Source organism: Gobius niger, assembly GCF_951799975.1.
Source record: "Gobius niger genome assembly, chromosome: 1".
Lineage (NCBI taxonomy): Eukaryota > Metazoa > Chordata > Actinopteri > Gobiiformes > Gobiidae > Gobius > Gobius niger.
In genome coordinates, this window is record NC_136852.1 from 56,921,636 (window position 1) to 56,949,200 (window position 27,565).

The 27,565-nt window shown below is 41.9% G+C and overlaps 1 protein-coding gene across 1 annotated transcript in view; it reads right to left on the bottom strand.

Annotated features, from left to right (window-relative positions):
- The window catches only part of fam222aa (family with sequence similarity 222 member Aa), a 39,764-nt gene extending 20,923 nt beyond the window's left edge, over positions 1-18,841 (bottom strand). The window contains exon 1 of the mRNA XM_079572197.1: positions 18,116-18,841. The gene's annotated coding sequence lies outside the window, so the exon portion shown is untranslated. The remainder of the gene's footprint in view (positions 1-18,115) is intronic.
- Between the last annotated feature and the right edge of the window lie 8,724 nt (positions 18,842-27,565).

Genomic DNA, 27,565 nt, shown 5'->3' on the forward strand with positions numbered 1-27,565 from the left:
ACCCTGCCATCTCGCTGTGGGATGCCCCATGCAGTGCTTTTAACAAGCGGCTGTGTCTCCCCTCTTAATAAGCCCAAACAAGTTAATCCAATCGACACACTCAAACCCTTTCTTTTTCTTTAACAAGGCATTGCTTCAACCCCCTTAATCCCTGATCCCCCTTTCTCATCCCTGTCCCTATACCCTCACAAGAATGGCACCCAGTGAAAAGCTCTATTAGGAAACACACTGTCTGGACACATTCGCAAGAAAATATTTAATGTGCCAGTACAATATTTCAGTAATTGCAAACATGCACCTGATGCAAAACCGCTTTGTTTGAACACAATAGGAGTGCTAGACTCAGAAACAGCAAAACAAACAAAAATTGGAGTGGACGTTTGCCAACAGCACGCAGTCTGCAACATAAAAAGGCATTGTTAACAAACCCTCTCAGCTCCCCAAACAAGGGCCACTGATTCCCTAACAATACGAGCCCCTGGACGCACTCAGCACCGGCGTGGCTCACCCTCACACCAGCACAATAAATAACCTGCACAACAAAAGCCCATTGTGTGGAGGAGCCTAGTTTAGCCATTAGTGCCATACAGTTTAGATAACACTTCGGTCAATATGTCTTTTTATGATGCGGCGTCTCACAAATGCACCCATCAAGCTTAATAGTGTGACCTATTATTGGAGGTTCATTTCATAGCCACCTGTCCAATATGCAGTCCCATATTGGACAGATTGTGGGGTAGCTTGAGTCTTGTGAAATTCACGAAGATAGCATCACTTTGAACAGTCACCAAATGGTCACAGTTACCATTTCGGTTTTGTTCATTCCAAGACCATTTTTAAAAATAATCACAACCCACCATTCAATTTAGTTTTTAGTCTTAAACAGCTAAGTTCTCTCCTTGGTAGACACTCAAATCCTTTGCTTGCTCATCTTGCAAACTCCACAGTGCTGCCAAATGTTAGTGTCTTAGAAGTATGTAATGTTCACCTTGTTTCCCCCATCAACCCAAAACATGCACAGCAGGCTCCCTCACTATTTCAGACCATCTTGGCACAAAATCTGGAGATGGCCCCTGGGTTGCTGGATTCCCGTCATCCACTGCTCCTGACATGTTGCCCGGAGGCACTTGTTAAAGCAGTGGTTCCCAACCTTTTCCCCCTAGAGCCCCCCCAATACTTAGCACTTGTGTTTCACAGCTAGAAGGTCCCAAGTTCAGTTCCCACCTGGACGAGGCCTTTCTGTGTGGCGTTGGCACATTCTTCCCACGTCTGCGTACATTTCCTCCAGGTTCTCCACTACCACTAAAACATGTACAATAGGTTAATCCTCCAGCCAGGTGTTTCTGTCCCGAGCCCCAGCGGCATTGAGGGTGTGTCAAATGCAGAGAAAAAATTTCCCTACATCATCATCAATAAAGTATACCTTAACCTTAGCCTTATTTGCTGATTTTAGCCATGGGGCGCAGGTGGTAGAGCTGGTTGTCTCATAATCGTCTCATGATCATGGGTTCGAATCCCAGCTCCTGCAAATGCACACGGTCATTGTGTCCTTGGGCAAGACATTTTACCTTACTTGCCTACAGTGTCTGCGTGCTGTAGTGTATGAATGAATGTGTGAATGGATGACTGGTTCCCTACTGTAAAGCACTTTGGGCCTGATAAAGGTAGAAAAGCGCTATATAAATTAATCCATTTACCATTTAATTTGCTCAATTAATATCACTTAGGACCTGAGGCTCTGAACAGACAAAGCTCTGCGCCCCCCCTGCAATGCCAGGTGCCCCCACTTAAGAACCACTGTGTTAAAGGATGGGTCAAATGCAGAGGACGAATTTCCCTACAGGGACAATGAAGATGACAAAATATGGTTGCCCTGTTCCACTCAGTAACACTTGCCGTATTAAACTGATAATATGCTGCTCACTTCTCTTGTCCGCGGTCATAATGTTCGGTGCATAGCCTTGTACACTGCACTATAAAACTGCCAATGAAAAGCATGTTGGCAAAAGCACCCGGCTGCACGGTTTCAATATTCCAGTCAGCTCCGATGGCTTCACCCCTGGGATGAAGGGTGAGGAATGTCTGGCAGTGCAGTGGTAACTCGTCTGTCATCTCTAATCAAAATGCGCTGCATAGACTAATGTCAACCCTCTAATAGCCTTGAGGACTAATTGACTTCACATCCAACTGCGGCAACTCTGAGCTGAGCCACGTTTCATTAATCAACATAATGCTTCTGAGATTACAGTAAATGAAAGAAGTCCAGAAATAACAAACATCAAATTGCAGAAAGTGTTAGAAGTAAGAAGACGATATACAGCTCTCATCCCATCTACTGCCATCTACCTTTCCCAGCCCACTATTCCTAGAGACAGGCGGATTATTCCAATTACAGTGACATGAGGACTTCCAGAGAAAACAGAAAACAGCTTTACTTGCCTTTTAAAGGTAATATAAAAGATACTAAACATACTTTCATTCATCATTACTTAGACCAGTGTTTCCCAAGCTTTTTCCTGTCACATACCCCAGTTAAACTTATACAGTTAAACCTTTTACAGCATACTGTTGTTGAAATTAAATTTCCTTTGAAAATAATAGTAAAACACTCTTCAGGTTGACTTTTTTCCCACATGGAGGGGCTTGAAGTGCTTATGTACACCCAGAGGTTTCTGATCTAGACTCTTATGACAAAAGTTCAAAGATCGAAATTATTAAAACATAGCAGGCTTTTTTTAGGATTGTGTCTGCACTGTTGAGAAAAGGCAGAAACAAGTGCACTACTGCTGCTGCTAGGAAACACAACACCTTCTTTTTTATAACTTGTGGACTTTCTGGTCGAAACTGTGAGTAAGCCCGGCATCTTCATCATTATTACAGGATGCATGCAGTGCTGACCTTTCCCTGGGTCGGATACACATATGTTTTTCACAATGATCTACAAGGTGTTAATATTAGCTGCATGTTTCTCCAAAGAAAGATGGCTTTACACATATACAGTATATACTTTCTCTATGGGTTGACCATGTTTACAAAGTGAAATAAAACAAAACCTGATTCACAACACATGCTACTTTTGCATACCATTATTATGACTACTATGCAAAATTAAAGGGACCATATGGAGTTAAAAAATGTTAAAATAATTTATTTTCCTCCCCCTACATGTTCCAGCAAGGTATAGAATGAGCCCAGACCGATTCACTACAACTGCCTCAAAAATCTGTTAATTCGGGTCCGAAGTGATGTCATGCACGAGCTTAATATAAAAGGTGCAGTTATACATATGACCTGAGGTGGCAGTAGTGAGTATATAATGGCCAATTTGCATCTAGCCCCTTTAACAACAGCAAAATGGCTGAACAATATTGAAATAACTTGCGATATGTGATACGGCTGTGCAATATAAGGATATTTTCCACAATCAATCAAATTCAACAGGATTGAACACAGATCGTAATTGATTTTTAGCAAACTGTCAAAACAAGACTACATACGAGACTACTACGAAAAAACTACATCCGGACCAAAACGAGGGTAAAATTGAACTAAATTAGGAAATGTGTAACTAAAACTGAACTTTTACACATTTGTAAGTTCAAAGCATTCTTTGTTTTTGGATGAGTTTGCAAAAAGATGTGTCTCAGTCAGATGAAGACTTAAAGGATGTTGCGATATATTGTGTCTCCTTGCGATGCGCATATTGCGTCACAGAATAACACGATACGATTTTTTTTTGCGATGTATTGTGCAGCCCTAGCAAAATCGCATTGACTATATATAGCTATTTGTATAACACATTTACCAGAACATTTTCCTCAAAACCTAGCTAACAATATGTTTTCTGAGAGATAATGGACACTTCAATGTCTGAGATTTTTCTTTTCTACTTTTTCTACACTGTAACACAGCCCCACCCCATATATTTATTACAGGTAGGCTCGAGCTTTACTTTCAACAGACCGTGCACATTCTTGACCAAAAGTATGCAGCTGGTTTCACACTTGGGGAGTCAGTTGAGTAAAACGAGTGTACACAGTCTATACAACATGACAGAGCCTCGACGCTCGGGCTGCCGCGGCGAGGGACGGTGAGCAATGAGAGAGCGGCTTCAGACTGTCAGGCGAACCACAGGGGAACGCATCCTCTTCGGCTCTTATTGCCTTTGTTGTGTTGTTTTCAGCTGCCATCTTACCACTCTCGCTCGCGGTGAATGATATGACACGCTGCACAGATGTGAAGGGAAAGCTGTGGAGTTCGCGCTTGATCACCGCACAACGCTCAGCTGTTGATAAAGCACCACCGCAAGAACAATTTAAAACAATCCGGAAAAGTCGCAAGTTGCACTGAGGACCGATTATTTGCTAATTTTTCACCACCAATGCCTCCTCTCCGGTCGGGACTCCGGGACATAAATCAAACTGCCTCCGCACAAGCTTCAGCCAAATGTGAAAAATTAGCTTTCCTGGTTTTTGTGGCTAGATTCATATATTCTCTGTAAACCTTATTACACGCCATTTGTAAAGCATTGTTAATACAGAAACGCAAATCTTATCCCAATGTGACACAATCCTTTATTGTCCCAGACAGGTCCATTCACGGCTTAACAGCAACAACAAAACAAGAGCAGCATTTATTTCCCCCCCCCCTCTCGCCGTCCTATAGTGGCTCTCTCGAATATTCAAACAGCGTTCATTGTCTTTTTGTGTTTTGTTCATTGTTTGTTGTGCTGTCATTGCTCAGCCTGGCTCCTGAACTTCAAAGAAAGGCTTATGTCAATTTATGATGAAATATAGCAGCTGAGAGAAAAACCAAGACGGGCCTGCCACAAAGTGTATACCTATTAATGCCTGCCCGATAAATCAATAGAATATAATTAAATTCAGACAATTGTAGCGCTGCCAAACACTGCGCCTAAGGTGAGCCCATAATTCCCATGGTCCACGGCAGAGCCACCACTGGAGGCTGTTACAGATCTAATAGTCAGTCATGCATAACATTAGCATGTCGGGAAGCCCACGAGGCAATCAAACAGTGCACCGTCGAAACGCTGACACTGATCCTATTTGATATATGTGGAGTGTGACAAAGCCATTTTGCTCTGCTGGATATTAGGGATTTTTTAAATGACAAGACGACGCTGTGGCTCACGACTACAGCAAGAAAACACGCAGCCGCTTTTTTTTTCCTAAGCTATATCTTCAGTGGCCCATCAGATCACTAATGTGGGCTCTCCAGCTGTTGTCACGCCGCTCAAGTCTCCAATCCAGGGTTGGACTATGCCAGCGCAGGGAATCCAATTGGACAGAGTGGGAGGTGAGGCTGCGGTTGGTAATCACCTGCTGGCTAAAAGGCACAGATGGCACAAACGCGAGCAAGATGTTCACATAGGGAGCAATCCGAAAAGGGTCTTGATCGGCACTGACAAACAGACAGAAATAGGCTACAACATAAGTACTTTCTCACAGCATAAAGAGTTTATTTTTTTATATAGTGGGGTTTTCTGCACTGTCATGAGTGCATTTGACCAGCCATGAAAGGAAGTGAGAGACGAGGTCAATGGTGCGATAATAACGTGCAACATTATCACCTTCCTCTCAAGGATTTTTGATAGTCCTGTTATTCATTTACCAGAGCCATAGCATTTCTAATCCTGCCCTTGGATCAACAAGTTGTACACTTGTGCACTTTTACAAAGGCTTTCAACATTGTTAACACTGAGATTAACAGAAGATGTATGTTGCTGATGCGTTTAATGACTGCTAAATGAGGTGCGAAGTCTTGTCTGCGCACCCGAGATGAAGGAAGTTGAAGGAGTAGTTTGGTTTATTGATGCTAGCAGGCATGTTTTATGGTAGTCAAGGCTCCCAGCACATCAAACATATCACAGTAAAAATGCCCCAGGTACCTCGCTGTTCCTGAAGACTCCCCGGCAAATGAGCTCCTTCTGCTTCCAGTCTTACGGCTCTGAGCTCTGAGTTTGTCCTTCACAAGAGACAGGTAACTCTGCCAAGACCCAGTAATTAGTGCAGATGGAGACTGTAATATGCTCTTCCCCTCCCTGCAGAAATGCCAAGGGAGGCAATCTATAAATTCCTGCATATTAATGCAATTTAAAACCACTCCAGACACCTTGCTGGAGGCAGGTGATAAAAAGGTGAAAGGCATTCTCACTGGCACACAGCTGCTGATACTCCGCTCACATCTGTCCTGTCTCAGCAACTTCCTGAACCAACTCTTACACTTACACCAAAATAACCCTATAATCTATCTTTACTCTGAGGCAGCTCTCCAAATCCTGACCCTGGGCCTTACAACTGAGTCTCTATCAATAATTAAATGGTAATCTGAAAACCCATTTTAGTTAGGTCATCTTTCTAAGCCATTGTTCCTGCTTCCCTACTTCCTGCGTCTATTTTTTCCTCTTTCTGTAAGATCTAGTTAGAGATTCCATTAGCATGAGAAAGCAGGCTAGTAATTGTCTTCACCCTACTGAGTGATCCCTAGATAGAGGATTAGCCGGAGAGAAAGCCCTATTTCAACTCGGAGCACAGATGCTGCCTGCAGCCCTGCGCTCCAGATTAGATTAGGCTGTACTGTAGGCGATGAGAGTGACTTGCAACTTAAAGCTGAAACTTGGACATGGAGTGATAGAAGTGCTAAACTTTAATTCACCTCCCGACACCGTCTGTGAGCCTTCGAATGTACTTCTAATCTAATAATATGCTTTCCTACAAAAAAGGGGGATTGAAGAAGCTTAATTTTTTCTCCTATTCTGTGATATACACGGAGTATTTAGCTCCAAATATCCCTAAATCACACCCCTGGGCCACGCCGTCCATCACTAATCTGCACACCGCCGGTCGGGAAAGTAGAAGGAGGTGTCACATTTCTGGCTCTGCTCTACGGGATCAGCACTTCAAACGGCACCGCTCCTTCCCCTGACCTTTCCACGCAGATGATCGATTTAGCTCATTGGATTTATTTCATAAACAGGCATCCTTTACTTCAAAAAGCCAAGGAATTTACCTCAGAGGCAAAACTCCAAATCCATATAAGCTTCATGAGAGCTTCAAGTTTTATTGGCTTCTTCAAATAACCTGGCCATGAGAACTACAATGAGAAGTGCAGCTATTTGCCGGTTCATATCAAAAGGTGATATATATTTTGTCACACCTTTAATGCAGAAAAGAAAATAATTAAATATCATGTGGATTTAAAGAAGGATGTATAGCTGCACAAATTTCACAGTGATTATATTTGCAATTTGTGTTTTAAAAGTAAGATTCTACTCACAGTGGGCACATTCAAAATGTACAAGAGCAGGAACATAAGAAGGAAGGGTGAAATATGAAGAGCATGTTTGTAGGGGTTTGAACTACAGGGTAAGCAGGGCCTTTATTTTTAAAGTACATACAAACACTATGGGATATTTTGTTGTTTGCAAAGGTAATTGGGCAACCACAATAATTTGCAGCCTTTATCATTTACCAATTGCTACGATTTAAAGTGCAGTTGCGATTTGATTGTGATTAATCGTGCGGCCCTCCTGTGTGGGGCAAAGCCAAATGAGTAAAGATCATCTCATTAAGTTACATTGCCGCACGCTTCTAGTTTTTATGCTCCCTCTGACACTAAGCTTTTAACAAGGACACCACTCAACATTTGCAGCTGAGACAAAAAAGATAGAAAGAATTTGAGCTGAATGCTTTAACCAAAACAATCTCCACAATTCTCCTGCTGCCATTTACAAACCTAAAGAAGTTTTCATGGTCAAATGAGAGAGTTACAAGGTTTGAGAACTTTGTGTCTATTGAGTGCTTCTTCAGCTCTGCGGGACTAGTGCTCTATGGTAATCATATTCTATTTGAGTAATCAGGCAATAGCACCACTGACTCTGCCCACTCCCATGCATCCCTCACTCTTTGATAGACACTAATTCTAGCTCCATCTATAAAGCCCTGCTCATGCATATTTAACAGAATCTATTACTTTAGGATTAAATTATAAAAGACTGTCCTCCTTACATTTTTTATAGTTTGCATAATTGGTACTAAGGCCTGGATGTAAACCGTTCAATTCACTTTGTGCTGAACTTTAGGCTGAACATGGGGCAGGGGTGCACAACACAACCACCTGCAAGACAAGTCAACGCCAAACAAAATGTCTCCGGTTAGTGAACAACAGTGATGTTCTTCCCACTCACATTTCTTTAAATGTTATTGCCGTGCACATGCAGCTCATCGTCCCCAAAACACAGCAGAGAAAATGTGTTTGATACATTGACTAACTCAGACCCCAATGAAATCTATGCATGTCACCTTCCCCCAAATTAGCACCACAGGGACACCCCCTCACCGCCCCTGCCTGCTGGCGGCAGCTCTTTGGCATATCTGTACCGGGGAAAATATTTCACACTGTATGAATTATTAAGTGTGGGGCCAGCGCTAAGCAGTGTGGAGATAGGCCAGTTATTCACAGCTCTATTGGGACGGATGCATTGGAAACGCAGACCGCTCGCTCGCCTATCCGGCCATTTGTCAGTAGCAATAGACAATTTACAATGAGGGAATTTTTCAATTCATCCATTCTGCTGTCAGTGCAGTTTTCTACCTAAACTCGCTTCACTCAACAAGCCCTTGCACCGGAGGGGCGTCATGTCCGCCTCTCCATCTGATGCGTCTGTGCGGCTGCTACAGTTAGAGAACATGTGCAGAGGGACCGCAGGACCACTGATGTACTGAGGGGGGTGAGCTGCAACATCTGCCTGTGACTGGCATTGGGCTCGCAATAAACAACTGTGAAAGAAAGTATCTACACACATGAATAAAATGACCACCCAAGAGCAAGAAGTTGGTTATTAACATAGCCTTAACATAAAAAGGGGTGTTTGTTTTTATTAATCTTTATAACAGGATCCCGAGGCAGAGGAAAAAGCACATCCTCCCACACAGACACAGAGGGCATGAGGCTGGAATTTCAGCTTAATTACTGAAGGTGAAGCAGCTGTCAAAACAGCCCCACATTGTTTTTATTCATAAAGCTCCTGTTAAAGAGGATGAATCACAGATGAGGCAGGGCTTAAAGGCCTCCAGCTCCACTCTATCTCTTCTTTTAAGAGTTGGGAACTTGCACTCACCCAAGACAAAACAGGAGTAATGTTTCAAAGGAGTTTGTTCCATCTGAACTAAACAATAATACAAAATGGTGGGAGCAGCTTTTGTTGATCTAAAAATGTTCGCTGAAAGCAGTTTGACCTGTAAAACAGCTCACTGTGTTCTCTATTTGGCATGGCCTTTGAAAGACGGACACAGACGACTTGCACTGAATGGGCCTTGATGTGAAAGGCAGAGATGTTAGATAAATGTCCTCACAGCTAAGGCCTCTGCCCTTTTCCTGATGATGCATTCTTATAGTCAAATACTCACTCCCCCTTCACACACATGCACATACAGAGTGCCAACAATCCCACTGAGGGCACCATTTGTTTCGGGACAAGGTGACCCTGTTGCCGAGGGGCCTGTGAACAAGCACAATGCGGGCCTCTCATCCTAACACACCCAGCCGGCTGCGCTGGGCGGATGGCAGGTGGGGTGTGAGTGAGGGGCATCCCAGCACTGACTACCCCCCAAGAGTGCTCCATTCTCACCCGACACAACGAAGCACAATCCCTCCCCGTAACCCAGAGTGACACAGTCAACAGATGGAGGCCTATTGAGTGAAGGATCGCAGCGGCAGAGGCGGCTCCATCCAAACCAGCTGGAAGACAATAGGGCAGCAGGTCAAGAGTGCTGTCGAGAGGGAGGGGTTTGAGAGAGGACAGGCTTCAAACTGGCTGAGAGCACCCAGGTCCAAGAAGTCAGGTGGAGAGGGCTGTGTGCAATTAAACAGCTGAAAACTAGACTTTCATCTACATTATTGTTGCTCTAAATCTGTATTATTTGATATGTAAATAAACAGAATTACACAAGTTATTTCAACTTCAAGCACAATTATGGGAATAGTTCTGTGCAATTAATTTGAAGAATTGCAATCTCCGCTTGTGTCAACCTTAATAATCAGAGTGGGATTTTTTATTCGTCAGGTCTGCATTAAAAGCACCCGGCTTATTGTTTGGAGGAGAACAATGAAGGATGTTTTTGTGTCAAATGGCCCTGGACTGGAAAGCGTTTATTTTCTTGTTTGAGGTTAATTTAAAAGTTTTATCTTGTCTATCTTCATATTGCCCAGTTCTGACTAAGATATAAGTGTAGCCTTTATAATAAGGGACAAACTGTCAGCTTGCCTTCGAGGCACACATGCACCTAGGGAAAGAATATCCATTTACCAGCAGTCTGGCTATCACATGGCTCTAAAGTGAGAGTCAATTAGTTGCCTTACTGCATCACTGGATTTCCAAAGGCCAACACATAGACCAAGACACAAAGTATGCTATCAGAACACATGTTGTCTAATATATGATTTACAAAGATGAGCTCCCATTCACTACAGCATGACGTAAAAGCTCTGCATTTCCCATTAGCAAATATGTGAACATATACTCAAAAAGACTTGCAAACTGGAAAAGAATTACCTTTAAAATCATAATGCAGAAAGCTTTTCATAAAAGGAGACATATTATTTCTCAATAATGATAATAAAAAGCATTTCTGCAGGGGCAGTTCTTTGAAACATCTATACTTTCTTCACACAAAGCATTTAAGTGCACTGCAACATAGGGTGAAGCATTAGCTCTCAGTCACCTTCTCATTCATGAATGGTTTGCCATTTAAGAATATGTTGTATATAGAGCTGAACAGTGTAATGCAATTCTGATGTGTATTGATGTGCACATTGAAAAGGAAATATAGAATAGTAACTACAGAAGATTTTGTGGAAAAGACAAACCAAAGGTTGGCACAACAGATGGGAGAGTGATCAAGAGAGGTCACTGAGCTTTGTTTAAATTAGATTGTTTCTGACCGTTTTTCAGAGTGGTTTCACAAGCTCCTCTCACTTTTCAGCAAACAAAACCTTGGGTTTTGGCCCTTTAAAATATTAATTGGACACTGCCTTGGCCTACCAGCAATCAGTTAAGATGACAGCAGAATAAACTACGTAAAATAAGAGAGATTAGAGGCCCTCCGTTTGTGGCAGCGAGGGCTTTTTCCCCGCCTGTGCTGTAAATGACTGAAGATGGAGATATTTTAGTGCAACCATATGCATTATATTTTGCCTGAAAATGGAAGCTCAAACCTCCATACGCAAATGTTGTTCTCTCAGTTCACTGTGCTGTTTCAATTGGCAACACATTGCTGTCACTAAAAATGGGAGAACTAAATGGAAAACTGACTAAAAGACAAGCTTTAAGTGACACTTAATTTGAGATATCCAAGCGTTCTCTCGGCTCCAGTAAACAGGATCCATCAAATTTTGCCTAGAGCTGGTATAGACTGCAGCTGTTTGTGGGGAAAGACAGGCCCTTACTTATAAAGGACTGATGAAGAAATCAAGTCCCTTAACAGTTTCTAAAAACAACAACACACAAAAGCTTGTGGGGGACGTATGTGTCTAATATGTGTATGCTAATGCTTTGAACATGTCAGGAGCTAATGACAGCCTGAGAGGAGACTAGAGAATGGCTAAAACACAAGAGCCAACTTAAAAAGTAAGAGAAAAACAGTGAACAGCTGCTTTCTCTCTGCTCTCCTGGGCTGGTCCCTGGAGAGGCTCCTGTGAAGTCCCTGGTCCTGGTTTGTGGCTGACAGAGTCTGTGCCCCAGTGTCTGTGCCAGCAGGGAGGGAGGGCCGGGGGCTGGCAGTGGGGGGCACATCAAGGAGACACTCTCCCAGTGGGTTCCCGTCAGTTCCAGGCCATTGCACCTCACTTGCTGAGATGTTATTTACACACACATGCACACAGATATCTAAGCACAGCCAAATGACTTTTAATGGAAGCACCAACGGTCCATGTTCTCGAACTGTACACTTGGTTTGTTTGTGAGGGCAAAAATTAACTGCCAAGAGTTCAGACTTGAGACCTGACAACATTCAATTAAGGCAGTGACAAAGGGCTGATGTGGCCATCACTAACATGCAGCTTAGGGACCTGTACTGCAGACTGTTTGGGCACACAGTGGCAGGACGCCCCAGTGAGTTCAGAGCTACAGATGTTGCCTTGGGACCCACTGACTGACGGCACTGACAGCTGGACAGCTGTTCTATACATGCAGTTACAGAAGCATGCCACAGAAATTGAGGGGGTTTACTGGAGGAAGTTCCCAGGACATGCAAAGCTGTCACTTTTTGCATTGGTGCATGGATAAGGAAGGATGGAACGGAACAGGATAACACAGATGGGTAAATATTTGACAGAGCGAAAAAACTTTCTTTAAAATCCCTTTAACATAGCCTATACTTTCTGTAAAATATTGGGACACACATGTTCAAACACAAGGTACAGACTTAACAACCTGCTTGTTGGGCTCCAATGCTTTTTTTATTACACTGTTTCAGAAATGTTGGACATGTCTTTGTTTGAATGAGAGCATTCAACGGACAAACCATAAAAGATAACGTTGAAGAAATATAAATACAAATTATTTCAACTGAAAACACTCAGCTGTATTAAATATTGTCACCTGCTGAAAAAACACACTGCTAATCACAAGTTCAACAGCCTGGACAGACGCCAATCTACTCAGCCAAAAATCTCATTTATCAGGAGCCAGCAGACCCATTCATTATACCACAAAGGTCAGCAATTTGTTCAGCTCAATAAAAATGTTAATAAAACTAAGAGCACATGGAGGAAAGTACTAGGGTATTTGGTCCTCAAAATACACATTTAAATAAAACTATAGATGCAACCATGAAAATGAAGCAAATTGTAGTAATAGTTCGACGGGAGATAAACCGGATGACACAGTGGAATGATAAACAGCACAATCTTACTATATTTATGTATTTATTTTTTTTACTTTCTGGCATATTACACTGGATCATGTTCAACAAATATCACACAAGCAAGTCTGAAATAGGTGGACAACTTTTTTGCTGGTGGAGGAAGGTGAGCGTCCATTGCTCCTGTACAAGCCCTCTCTCTCCTCTAGCGCTCTCCCTCGCTCGCCCTCTCCGTCTCTCCGTCCGAATACAAACAGAGATAAAGAACGCCGCAATCGCTCTTGACACACAAATAGGTTAACACAATAAAGCCGGCTTTGCCTGGCTCACTCGAGGGAGGAAAGCAATTCCAGCAGCAGGCAGGAGGTAATAAAACAGAGCAGTGTGTGTGTCGCAGTGTGTGTGCCCATACATGTCCTCATGTCAGTGTTTCTATGTTTTCGTATGTGAGTCAAGGCAGGCCCACAGAAGCTCTTTGGCTCGAGGGCGTAATATCCTACAGATTTCAGTGTTTCATCACGATACAAATAACAACAGTAAAGGGACAGTGACCGAAAATCCATTCCACTGCTTTATTTAAATTTAGGCTTCATACAAACACACACCTGATATGCAAAACACACAAAGGTCTCCCAATGGGACATATGGATTAGGGCTTAGAAAAAGCTTCTTGTAAAAAGGACTGGTTTACCAGCAATAGCTTCTGCTTACTCTACCAAATGCTGACAGTGCTGGCAATAAATGATAAAAATCTCTAGTTTTATTGAACGTCGTTGCATTAGGGCTGAACTCAGGAAAATGGTGATGTGGCTTGTGCAATTACTATCTGGACGGGACAACATTGTTTTCTCCAGTCAGTGAAAATTTCATTACCTTACAGCAGCAGCCACCTTAGAATTGGGTAATAGCCTCTTTTTGTCACAGACACAAACCATCTGGGTAGGTGTGACACCCCATAAGCGTTTTCCATTTACAACAATATGCAGCCAGCCAGTGAGAGGGGGGGAGCTGGTCAGCATTACGTGCATTGTTGTTCAATGTGAAGAATGAAGAATTGAATGGAGAAACTAACAGTCGATAGCTAATTCTTGCACAGACTGTTGGATAAACAAATGCATTGAACCTTGATAGACCTGTGCTTCTGACGTGGCTCTCCTGAGGCCATTATAGACAGATGACGCAGGCCACACATGGCTCATCTATTAAATGTCAATAAACACAGACAAGGCTAGCACACACCCTGACCTCCACACAAGCCCCAATTAAAGTTTCCCCCTTTTGTCCAAAGATAGTACATTTCTGGGCATCTGCCTGACCCCTTGCTTCTGCCGTTCCTCCAATCGGGTAATCAAACAGCAGAGATGTAAGTGCAGCTTATTGTCAACAGGGAATAAATTACCTAAGCATGAAGAGAAAACGTCTTATCTGTTTGATGTATTTCCTGCTTCTGCAGAAAGCTACAAAGCCCGAGGGAGAGCAGTCGACCAAAATGCAGGAGATAGAGATTAGGATGATGTGCGGTTCCTTGTTCCATTAAAGTTTGATCTTCCTCAATAGCCGAGGAGAATCAGATATCTCCCATTCAAGATTAAAGTATAGCAGCATAGAGGGAGAGATTAATCAGAGGCCTGCATGAGATAAAAAAAAAAAGAAAAAAAAACCTTGCTTCTGGCATGGAAAACAGTAGCAATAAAGAGTTCAGCTGATAATATGAAACATGGCCAGGCACAATAGCAAATCAAACAGTGCATATACGGGCCAGCAAAACAAATCAAAGTGCCGGCGAGGCAGCAGTGCACTGGCTGTGGCTGGAGCAGAGGGCTGATCTGATAGAAAGCGCTGCCTTGCTTTTATTACAGCTTCAGGTTGGAGAGGGCACACAGAGAATTTCCCCATGTTGCTCCGTGTCGCCAGGCTCGCTCTCTCTCCCTCTCGGCCGCCTCCACCTCTCCTTCAGATCAATGGCGCTGGGGTGATTTCACAGCAGCCTGCACTGTCACCCAGAACAAATCAATGTTACCATGAGGAAGGCAAGAGCGGCATTGTTTTTAAGGGGAGCAAATTTGCTGTTGGAAAGCTTGTCAGATTTGCTTTATTCTTCCTCTAGTCCCTCTCCAAGAACTCTTTGGGTGGGAAAAAAAAAAGAAAAAAAAACATGTCTCCCCTCTTCATTTCCAGCTGGGTAAAAGCCAACGACAAACTGCACACTGCTCGTCATAACAGTGTAGTCATTAACAACACAGACACTCACGTTTACTATGTTTCCAGGAGGAGAAATGAACCCTCACCAGTTACAACGCAAGGCTACATATTAACCAAAGAGTTAAAGTGAAGTTGACAGTGGTTGAAGAGGAAGAGTGGGAGGCGTAGATCATGGCAGCCTGTCATGTACTAAGTGGCTGAAGATAACAGTTTTGAGGAGATGAGACTTGCCACATATACAGTAGCTACAATGAATACACCGACCAAGAATGAAACCTTTGAGCATTAGATGTATTGCAGAGAGTGTATGACTAAAATCCATCAACTAATGAAAATAAACTTAAAAAAATAACCAGGAGGGACCTCGAAAAAAACAAGAAAAAGGTCCAAGTTCTTGATGACATAGTTTGTATTGTTCATTTCTTTTTTATAGTCAAAGAGCATTCATAACTGGTACATTTAGCAACTATATTTGCAAAAAGGTCTCTGAAGTATTGCAGTATGGATAATATCCTTTATAACACTTTTGGATCGACTTGGACTAAATTTGCTTGATATTTTTTAAACTATAAATCAGAATTGTTTTTATTGCAGTTGTTAATGAACACATAACTTAGATAAATAATAAACTATACAAACTTTAACATTATAAGACTATAAGGGCATGCATAAAGAAGATTAAAACAAAATATGAATTGTTTAGAAAAGACTAAAACTAAACTAAATTAAACCATACCAACTGTACAGGTGTGACTGAACTTCTTTTGGAATTACTTTTATGTCAAGAAACAACTTTTCATCATTATGTCTTTTTTTAAAATCACATAATGCATTGTTTGCATGTACAACACAGTTTGTTTAATTGTCAACTGGGAATAACGTTGATTCCTACTTTTTTGTCTGCAGAAGTGTAAGTAAGTGCAAGTGTAGCCTATATTTACATTATTATTTATGCATTATAATATTTTATATCCACTTTTGAGAGCAAAATCCATGACTTTGTTTTATGTTGCCGAACTGTGCACTGACAATAACCCACTGATAAGGCAGGACTTTTTGTTGTGAGGAGAAAGGTCTAATAGTGCAAAGAAATGCCTCTTTGATCAAACATCCAATCAGTTACTTTTAGTGCTACTTTTGAATTAAAAAGTTGCCTTTTTTAATGTGCCTGGAGACATTTTCCACTCTTATTAAAGATTATGACAGAAAAAACAAAACCGTGCTGTTCAAAGACAAATGTGTATTATGTCTGAGCACTGTTAAGTAGAAATCAATATTTCAATACTAAAATTAATAAAGCAGACACCTATAGCTTTTCACCCTTCAGGGGTTATCAGATACTATTTTAGTAATTTAAGAGCCAAAATTAGCTCCGCTGCCTCAGGAAGGTGTGAGGACAATCTAACCATGCAGGGATTAAGGGAAAAGATTAATACATGCTGCAGGAAATTAAACTTCACTGACTTAAACAATATTCATGAGCCCCTTCAGACAGGAACTTTAATAACCAACAAAAAGTGATCAGATTAGTTAAATTTAGATCCACACCAGTAAAACAGAGTTTGATAGTTAGCTGACAAATAGATGATTATGCGACTAATTTATCCATTAAAAAAAAAGTAAACGATGTAACAGCAAAGCAGGCAATGGCACATATTATGTATGAAATAAGCACACATTTTCCAACTTTCCGTCATAAGTTTTAGATGTTCAAACTCTCAGGAATCCAATGTGGGGGTATTCACGGCACTCAGGGGTGTACAACTTTTTAAATTCAACTGCTTAAAAAGGGGGAAAAGTCTAAATATGAAATCTACAAGATAATTCACTGACCCAGATATTAAAGCGTCCTGCCATGGTTATTCCTGCTTTGTCCAACCATCATGTTGAGTTAAGGCAAGCATTATGCTGGGGAGACTATTTGTTTAGGTGAGGAGCCGCTGCAGAGCTAATATGAGCACAATTTGCTCAGCAGGTCATAGGCGCAGAGAGGAGGAAGTAAATGAGGCAGTTCTGCCCCCTCGGGTGCAGCCCCTGCCTCATACATCACTGGATGTTTTATTCAATAGAGCCATGGAGGCACTGTGGCAGGTGCCCTGACTGTGGGGGCGCCTGGCCTGCTGTAGGGGCCCATATTACATTCAGTAAGCTGCCTGTCTGCTGCTGCCGGGGGAGAGCGACTGAACTGGAAAGGAAGATGAATTTTGAGGATGCTTGTAGTCTAATGATAAAACATACTGTGCAGTTTTTTACTGCGCACTCAGCATAATGTGCAGCCTCATTTATGTGCGGCGTGAGCGATAGAGCTAAATGCGAGGCAACCTCAGCAAGCCACCAGCACAAAGTTCAACCGCCCCAACTTTATCTTAGAATGGACTGTACACAGACACGTCATCAGACTTGGATAATCCAACGTACAAGACTAATTTGCAAAAACAATTCACAGGCAGTGACAAATTGCCTCTAACCCACTAGTCGGCACAGATCAGGATCCCTGTAAGTTTACGCATATTACGCACACGTCCTCCTGACTTTTACAAGCAACGTGCAGCATGCCATAACGGAACCTTTCAGTCATTAACACTCCGGAGAGAGAATTCACTAATTGTAGCAGACAATAAACGACCACCGAAGAAGTGACGCACGGAGGCGACGCTTCGGAGAATCACACCTTTTGCTCGAGCCGCACTCTCTAGTGTCACATAGCCTAGTACCTGCGGTGCAATCCCCACGGCAATACATTTAATTGCTTGCTGTACTTGAAAAGACCAATATTTCACATCAAAGGTTTCTATTGCCTTTCGGGAGCGGCTCTAACAAGTCGATTTTACAACACTTCCTTTATTGTAGGTCCCCCACAATAACAAAGACGTTAAATCTGTGGCATCATTATAGGAAGAACATCCTGGGAACAGGTTTTCAGCCCAAGGCTCTTTTTTAAAAGGGAGTCAAGTCTTACAGGCATAACATACGCTTCATCTCGCGGTCCAAACTCGTCTGGACCTGAACATAAATATTTGTTCAATATTTACCATAAATTGCTCCGTGGTGCAGGCTAAAACTCCATGTAGGTTGTAACGTTCACTGCTCTCTCTGCCTCATGTGTGGTCCAGATTAAAGATACATTCTACAATCCAGAAGGCTTCAGTCAAACGTTGATCAAGTTTATCCTCCTTTTCCAGTGATATGCAAATAGAACAGGAACTCTGCCAATTAGATTCCACACTATAGCCCCTAGCATGCAAAGTTAATAAGCTTTGCCTTTTTTCTTCATTTGGTTCCCAGATCGTGGCGATGGCACAAGTGCGAGTCGTCAGAGGTTTCTTGGTGCGCACCGTCTTCGTCTCCGAAAGAAAGTAAAGGTCCGTCTGGGATGATGTTCACTATATTCCAAAAGCACAGCCTTTACGCACAGATCGAGTGGTCCACCTGCTTTTCTTTTAGTTTGATAAACCTTATTTCAAACAAAAGATGCAGAGTAGTCTTGCGTCAATGTACCCTGAATCCAATGCTGGGCCAGAGCCTTTGAAATCCTGAAGTAAAAATCCCGGAGCGGCTTCTTTGCTCCGCACTTACTCCTTCGCGGCGTTGGCAGCCGGTAGAGATGTCTGGACCAGGGGTGAAGCGCCGAGGCTAATGCGGATCTCGACAGCAGCAATCCGACACTCTGGGCTCGTCTTTTAGATAAATGGACACTGATGTGGAGCTAGCTGCTGCGGCCAGCTCCAGGATGCGGTCCTGCCCTCGCGCCGAGCTGCCTAGACTGACAATAACCCGGAACGCTGCAGACTGTCAGCGCGCACAGACCGCCCACCGACCAATCAGCGCACTCGGGGAATAGAAACATTCCCACGGGTTGGCCAATCATGGCTAATTGAAGGCTGTTACCATAGAGATGATCGGCGTCTGTGCGTCTGAAACCACGTTGTTTATTCGCGGAAACAAAATAAAATTGATTTGAACGAACAAGGATGAAGAAAAGATGTTTGACCCTCTCTGTTAGACTTTTTCAAGCGAGTTCAAAGTGACTGGATGCTCAATATTCCAGCCTTCGGTCTATTGTTGCCGAAAGGTCTATTTATTAGATGCTTCCCATCTTTCACTTGAGTTAAAAAGCCACAAGAGCACAGCGGCCATTGTCATTGAGCGGGTTCACAAACTAGGGATTATCTTTGGTGCAATTGTGCAACATGAAACCTAAAACATAAATTTTAGATAAATAATAAACAGTAAAAGCTGTAAAACGACAAAACTATAAGGACATGTATGAAGTAGAATACAGTATGATCAAAAATAAAATAAAACAACAATAATTTGACACAGAACAGCTGAATGGATTTACAGCAAGTGTTTGCAGCAGATATGGGCATGTACATACCACCAAGAGCAGTGTTGGGGGTAACATATTACAAAAGTAACGAGTTACACAAATATATCACTTTTTTCAGTAACTAAGGAATATAACATATTACACAAGATACAGGAATATATTAGTCATCACATTACAAGTAACTCGAGTTACAACAGCATTTAAATGCATGAATGAAAAAATGCCAAACTCCCCCCAAATAAAATGCAGCATGCCAGATCAAGTTGGACACTGGTGTATAAGATCAGTCCTCAAAACAAAACACAAGAGAATGGGGGAAAGGAAATCTCTGACTGCACTTTTGTTCCGTGGCATTATTACCTTAGTGTAACTCAGCTACATTTTTGAAACAGCAATATGTAATACAAACATTAAGTTTTTGGAGCTGTAATCACTAATATACAATATATTACAATTTTGAAGTAACTTGCCCAACACTGACCAAGAGTTAGGTGTAAGTTTCAACGTTTACCCAAACACTTCCATCATCCAAACAACATGTAAATATGTTGTAATAAGTGAAGCGCCCCATAGTACCATGGAGGCTAATTTATTCACTTTGATGCATCTAAAACTGTGCCTTCTACCAACACAAAGTTCAGATTCTGATGGTCTGATTTATTATAAACATGCCGTAAAATGTTCCTACCTACAGCAATTTGGGCCAGTTTTGCAGGAGTCTTAAGAGCCAAATTTGGTCCAAGGGCTGCACTTGGCCATAGCTTAGTCTGAACCAGTTGAGTCTATTACCGGTAGATAAAACGTGGAACATTATTTTCCACACTTAGTCTGACCGAATGTCCAATTTCACCTGGCACACCGAATGATTTATCTTTAATGATGTTTGACAAGTTAGTTACTGCACACACCAGCCATATTAAGTATGACATCAGTGCAGTTCACTGCGGTTCTTGTGTTCTTTTCGAGTTAAACATGGAACCAGTACAAGCAATCACACATCATGTGCTCTCATAATAAGCTGACGCTGGGAAGTGGGTGATGCAGCACTCAGCTTATGCCAGCGCTGATAAGAGCCTGAAAGTATTACCTCGGTCTGGCAGGCCGCTCCAAGAAATCCATCCTGCGCCAGGTCATCAATTCTACCCTATCTGATCGCTCACCAATCCCAGGCAGCTCCATGTCGCTGTCCTGGCTACTGCCTTTGAAATACTCCCTCTGACTTACACATTCATGCCATTGTTTTCAACCTATAAGGACCGCAGACCCGAGCAGGCTTTAAATGGTTTCGCCTGTGAAGTGTGAAGCATACATTAAAGCCCGTGCAGGTCAATCATATCACCTACGCTGTGTGGCAGAATAGTCAATCAAACAGACCAACAATTAATTGAAAAATACCCAGAGCGGTGCAGAGCCAGATGAGGCAGGCAGGCAAATAAGTCATTTGATTAGCTGATAAGCCGATGACTCAACAAACATTCGAGGGATGTTTACCGTGGTTTGATTAGCACACGCCCAATCCACTGAAGATTGGACATAAATACATTGTGAAAAGACTCAGCTGCTCCAATCCCCCAAGCAGCATGAGGGCACATAAAAACAATGAATTATTTATGGGAAAGGCACAGAAAATATCACAGCGAATAATTTTCCGTGGGCTATATTAAATGCACTTTTCAAAGTAATATGTCTATGTCTTGCACTTTCTGAGGCAATTCCAAGTGACAAGGCCTGGATACTGGATATGAGAATATAAGGTGCTGTGTTAAGAATTTTAAACACCAATCAGTAGGACCAACAGAAGAACTAGATAGGACTCACTCATGGCCCTAATGTACAGTATGGTTTCACACAGCAACAGTTTGGGAATGCTCACCTTCTCTTATGTCACTCCCTGTGCCCTTTCAAAAAGGAAGTGAACTTAAAGTGCATATGACACATGAAACAAAAATATTTAGCTAAAACATAGTTAGCACTTATATATTTAGGACTGTGCTAAAGATTGTTCTCAGCTTTCTTTAGTTTGGCCATTTTTGTGATGTTTATAGTTTCACTACCTTATACGTTTGTTGTGTGACGTCACAACTTCCGCTTCCGGGTACCAACAGACCGGCAAATATGCGAGAAAAAAACATTAAAAACTCTTGAAAACAACCAACAATATTTCTGAAACTCAATGGAGAGTTACTGAACCTACTTATTTCTCAGACTCATTTGCCAAAAATGCCGCAACTGCTGCTAAAAAGTAATATTTACTAAAGTCACTATTTCCGGGGTTAGCGTAGCTGCTGTGCCGTTAGCATTTATCTGAGCAAACCCAGATGTAACGATTTTGGTAAACATTACTTTTATAGCCGTAGGTACAGCATTTTTTGGATTTTTGGATTTTCTAAGCGGATAAAAGGGGGAACTATATTGTAAGGCGTAATAATACCAGGAGTTGTTCATCCGCTTAGAAAATCCACATTGTTTAATTTTGTGTAATTATACTTTGTAGTGTAACACTTCACGTAACCATATTTAAATAGGGAAAACGTGGAAGAGCTTGGTAGCTTCTATCTTGACCTGTTTTGGAGCTATAGTGGAGAGAGGGAGAGGCTAAATGCTAACGCCGTCTGCGCTGTGTTTACGTGACTGAAGGCACGGGTGAAGACCAGACAGGTCCTAAAGAACTCGTCAAAGCTAAGGTAAGAACATATCTCAGTATGTAAAAACGGTGGCCTTTAAAATTCAAATAAAAATAACTTTTCTGCCCAATCTTCATTAAAATAGCTGCTTCTCTGAAATAAAATGATAATTATGCAACTGATGAACTTGCAACTGATGTTATCCTTCTAAATGAGTCATATTTTCAAAAGCATTAAAACCTGTCATATGCACTTGTGGGAAATGTCAAACCAAAAAAAGCTTGGTAAAGCTTGGTTTTGCAATTTTTATTTTCTACTATTATTCAATTATTTGATCAAAGCTTGACTTCTGCAGAACATACGAGCTGCTTGACTCTGTGTTCTGTTCACCATTCTCTTCAAACTCAAAGCTGTCGGATACAATTTAAAGGCCCTACACCTACTTTTTTGTTGCTGCTGTTTACAAGGAAGTAGTACACAATTATAAACTGTTAGTTGTTGTCTAAACTCAACTTTACTGACACATTTCTAACATCCCAGTTCCTCACAGAGCGATGAGTTATAAACACATTTCACACCTTTCAGCGAGCAACACTGTCACTGTACAACAACAACAATCAGCCTTCTAGTTCATTATCAATAAAAGTGCTTTAGAATAGGATGATTTTTTTTCTCCCTGTAAATGTCTGTTTTTACAATATACTGAAGGACAAAACAAATTTCATATCCAGTGAAAAAATAAGAAATAAATCAGATGGCCTATAGGGTCCAATACATCCCAGTCACTAGTGCACCATAATTATAGGATAATCTGTGTCACTCACTTCCCCTGTCAGTGGGTGTAAAGTTAAGCTTGAGTGGTGTATCCATCCCACCATAACACAAAGCGTGTTTTTCTACACAGTAATATGATCTCTAGTTTAAAAAGATGCCTTATTTGTCAAGAGTGCTCTATACCCTCTGCCAATGGTGGTTTCACATTGCCATTAAGCCCAGCTCCTGTAAAAAGCACTTCAGTTTGGTTGGAGCTTCTCATAAATAAAGTTTAAAGGAAACCGTACACTCCCATTCCCGGAGCCAACATCAGTCCGCCGTCAAAACTGAAAGCCGTGCGCTGTTACAATTTGTTCCTCAAAGTGAACTCGGTTAAATTGAGCAAAGTTCAAGTCTCCACAAACAGCAAAGTACCAGGGCGAAGAAATCGATAGCGGCAGAGGCATGGAAATAGAGATAGCATTGATTTATTTGCCATTGATTGGTGAGGATCGCTGCATTGTGCCCCCGCAGTGAAATGCATGCTGTCTGCCAACTGATGGGGATGAATCTGAAAAGGTGTCAAGTGGTTAGAGGACACGGGGGCGAGGAGGAGGAGGAGGAGGAGGAGGAGGAAGAGTGAGGGGCACACAGAGGTGGTAGGAAACGAGGGAGCAATGGCATAAAGTATCAGACGGAATAAGGCGTTAGATGAAAAACTCGATAAGAGGAGATAATGTTGCAGTGAGCTATGCTAGGGTGACTCTCCATTGGGCCACTGTGTTAAATGTCTTTGACAGGGGCAGTAAAAAAAGATCACAGCACTGACAGCAGTTGGCAAAGGGCCTTAAGCTTCATGCATCAAGTAAAATTAGCTCTGATGTGTGAGGAAGGTTATCTTAAACAAAGCAGGCCATCGATTTGACTCGCCGCATAACTTCAGTTAATGTCCGTGTTGAAAGGTTTGATGAATATACAATTGTGAGTATTGAAATCGCTGTGTCTCTTGAGACTTTGTGCTGACGGCCAAATGTTGTGGAGATTGTGGAGACAGCAGGATGCAGGACAAAGATCAGAAGGTAAGAGAGCAGTCAGAGCAGCCAGTGTTACTGATCAACTTTGTTCTCTTTACAACATGCGTCTGTCTCTTCCCTGGCAGCTGACAGCCTCTCATCTTTACAGGAACCAAGTTGTTTCTTATATTGCACCATAAAGACTGTGGCGCAAAGCTTACAAAACTTTGAACCTCAGTAAACGTAATAACTGGAATGGTCATTGCAGTACTTGACCGATACTTGTCTTTGTGCCAATGTGAGTCTAACAAACCTGTATAAGATTTGTACAACTGTCGAAAGATTATGGAAAAACACTAAATTATATTGTGGCAACATCTTTATGTCTTCAAAGTGTTAAGTGGGAGTGCAGGATACTGTTTACTTGCTTTGTTGTTTTCTTTGAAAGAGCAGCTGCTTTGGACAGGTCTGCCAGAAACACAGCCATCTCTCTGCTGTTGGAGAGCTTCACATGTCACCCAAACCTCTTTGCACACAATATACCACGAGATCTGCACCGGTGTCCGTGACAGGTGACTTTAACTGACTGCAGGCCCTTTTAAAGACAATGCACAGGACTTACAAACACAATTACAGATATTAACAGAGCATTTAAACTAAGCATTATGTATGAGGACTTCTGATATGACTAACAATAGTTGGGGATGTGACTGTTATTTCAGCACCAACTGATTTCACAGCCTCACAGTTCTGCTTCACTGCAGTGACACAATGGATACAAACAGAAAAGGGAAGATAGTCAAAATGTCATGTTGTCTTGTTGGTGTCGTGATGATGAACACTATTGTTCTATGATGAAATCGCACAATAGAGCTTTCAAAACTCTCAAATGATTTTACATGCTAATCTCAACATTTCTCTGAACAACCAGTGAAGCATGCAAACCTAAACTCCTATAGCACAAAGCGTTGCTGTTATCACTTTAGTCAGTCACTGTACAATTGTGTTGCATCTTAAGATTGCTTATTTCATGTTGTGCAGTAGCCGGTTGAACATGTTCCATGTCTCTCCAGCTCAGTCATTTAAGCTCCAGTGGACAGAGGAACCATCCTCTGCTCCTCGCACTGCTCAACTCGGCCCAATTTTGCACCTCCGCTCACAAGTGATAGAGCACTATCAATCCTGACAGCTCCCCCGGGCCACTGGGATTTGAGTGAACTACCCCTCAAACACACATAATGTTCTGTGGACAATGACTTACAGTGCATTCTGAAGACACACACAGCACTTAAGCATTTGATTATAGCTACTGCTTTGTACTACTAGTTTTGCAATGTAAAAGTCCATGTGTTGCAGCTTGAAAAGCATGCTGTGGTTATATAAAAGTAACTGTAGCCTTCATGTTCTGTCTTTTTTTTCAGTGTTCTGTCTTTTTGTGCAACATTTTGTCAGCACTGACAAAAAGGATGTCTTATACATCATGATCTGCATCTTTCACACATTGTGATTTCATAAATAAAGATCAGGATCAAACGTTATGGCCAAAATGTGCCATGTTTGTGTTAAGTAAGTCTGGCCTGTGGTGGTCAGTATCAAACTAAAGTGGTCAATTCCATAAGATGCTGCTTCTGTCCCATCACTATGCATGATCCGTATGTTGTGTGAGAGGCAAACAAATACTGGTGGTCAGTCACAACATGGCCGTTAAAAGGCCAAATATTCTGATGCCCGATTGGTGCCAATAAATGTGATAGATTTAAGGAGACTGAAGCAGTAAATTGTCAAATTTGCAGAGCTCTTTCTGGCACTTTCCCTCTGGTTTCTCAGTCGACTGGTGAGGGCACTGTCGTGATCTCTATTAAGTAAAGCCTACATCGACTGGAGAGTTGAGGACAATAGCATGGTTTGTTCCTAGTTCCATTATTGGTGTGTGTTTAATTTGAAAAATAGACAGCTAATCACATTAGAGACAACCTCTCCACAACACTTGAGCACTGCTTCTCCTGAAAGTAATCACTGCGCACTGCAATCTGTCTCATTGGATTCGGAGTCCAATTACTTAAATCCTAACAAAGCACTGCTGATGCCCCTGAATCATTATCTGGAAACAACACTTCTATATGTTGAGAAGATTCATACACGGAACAAATTCTACCATAATGACAATATTTGTAGTAATCACAAGGACAAAGCTGGAATGAAAAGAATTAATGCGCAAAATACCGCAGAAATGGAAGACTTCAGGCACCAAATGAGCGAGCAGGTTAAACGTCTGTGTTGGAGGCTAGTTAACAATCCCAGCAGGACTTCGGGGCTCAAAGCACAGAGTATGAATAAGATCAGAGAAAAATCTGGAAAGCAAGGTCTTAAGGGCAAAGATTTAAAACATGCAGTCACCTCACAAGGGAGGCAACCAGCCGAAATAAGCAGCACGCAATTAGCCCGTGTTAGAGGTTGCTTTGTAAAATTAAATAGCCCGTTTCCTATTCCAGCGTGACATAATTGACTTTCAGAGTGATTTGGTGTAAAAAAGCAGGCAGTGAATGAGGTTTGAGCAAAATCCAGGTGTTCATTTACATGTCAGTTAGTGGTTAAAAAGCCGACAGACTTTGGCAGAGGTGAACACTTGCTTTAGGTGCTTGGCCTGGATCTTAACAATGCTTCGACCGCCTCTGGACTTGGAGCGCACTGTTCTTCACCTTCATCACGCTTCAGCTCATTCAACCTGCTTTCATTTCTACAATCTTCCAACCTTTGACTCTCCCCAATCCTCTTTTTGTTTCAAGAGAGGCATCCAGCTACGTTATTTAATATTCATATTTCCATCTTCATCATTCTTCCCCGCTCAACTCTGACCTCAAAAACGCCGCCTTTCTCTTGCTTGGTGAATTATTATCCCATTCACTGTGAGACCTTGCCAATCTATTAATCTAACTTGCCATTTACTGTCTTTTCTGGCAGCGCTGTTAAAGGTTGGCTGCCTCTCCTTTCTCTCGATCTGTCAGTCAGTCTTTGTGTGCAAATCACACATCTCTCACCCAGACTCAATTATTCAGTATAGATGCCATTTGTTTCACAGTTGGCAACAGCAATTGTATGCACTTTCCACTGTATAAACCCTGTTCTAATCGCAACCCATAACCTCCTCTAATGCAAATCACTCCCGTTCCTGATGCATGTGTATTATATTTTCCTCTGTATGTGTGAAGAGGCTTTTTAGAAGCTGTTGTCTCTGGGGACAATACTCTTTCACACGAGGAAATCAATTTGTCGAGACGAGCTTTTCTCTGAGAGGTGCCATTAGTTTTTGCTAATATCAGTGGGATATGTGTTCTGATATTTGCACCTGTGACCTTGCAGCTTTTAAATGGCTTTCGTTGAAGTGCTGACACCTTGCTCACTACAAGCTACCTTAATAACATGGAAAAAGAAACATACAGACAATATATTGGTATATTCATGCATTGTTGCTTTTTGTTCATATCAGAACTAAAGCAAGTCTTCTATTATGGCTGGAAACATGTTTGAAAAAGTCGCCTATATTTACTCTTGGTTGTTTGTGGATGTGCTTTGTTAATACTGGCACATTTTAACGTTTAAACGGCCGAATATAGAAATATAAAGGACGTATCGTTCATGTCCGAGTAACGTTCATGCTGTTCTCAGGATTATGTCCATCATTTGGGCCCATGACATGGATTATTTTTTCACCTGTTTTTTCACCTTGTGCTGCCCCAAATGGAGGCAAGGCATCTCCACGAT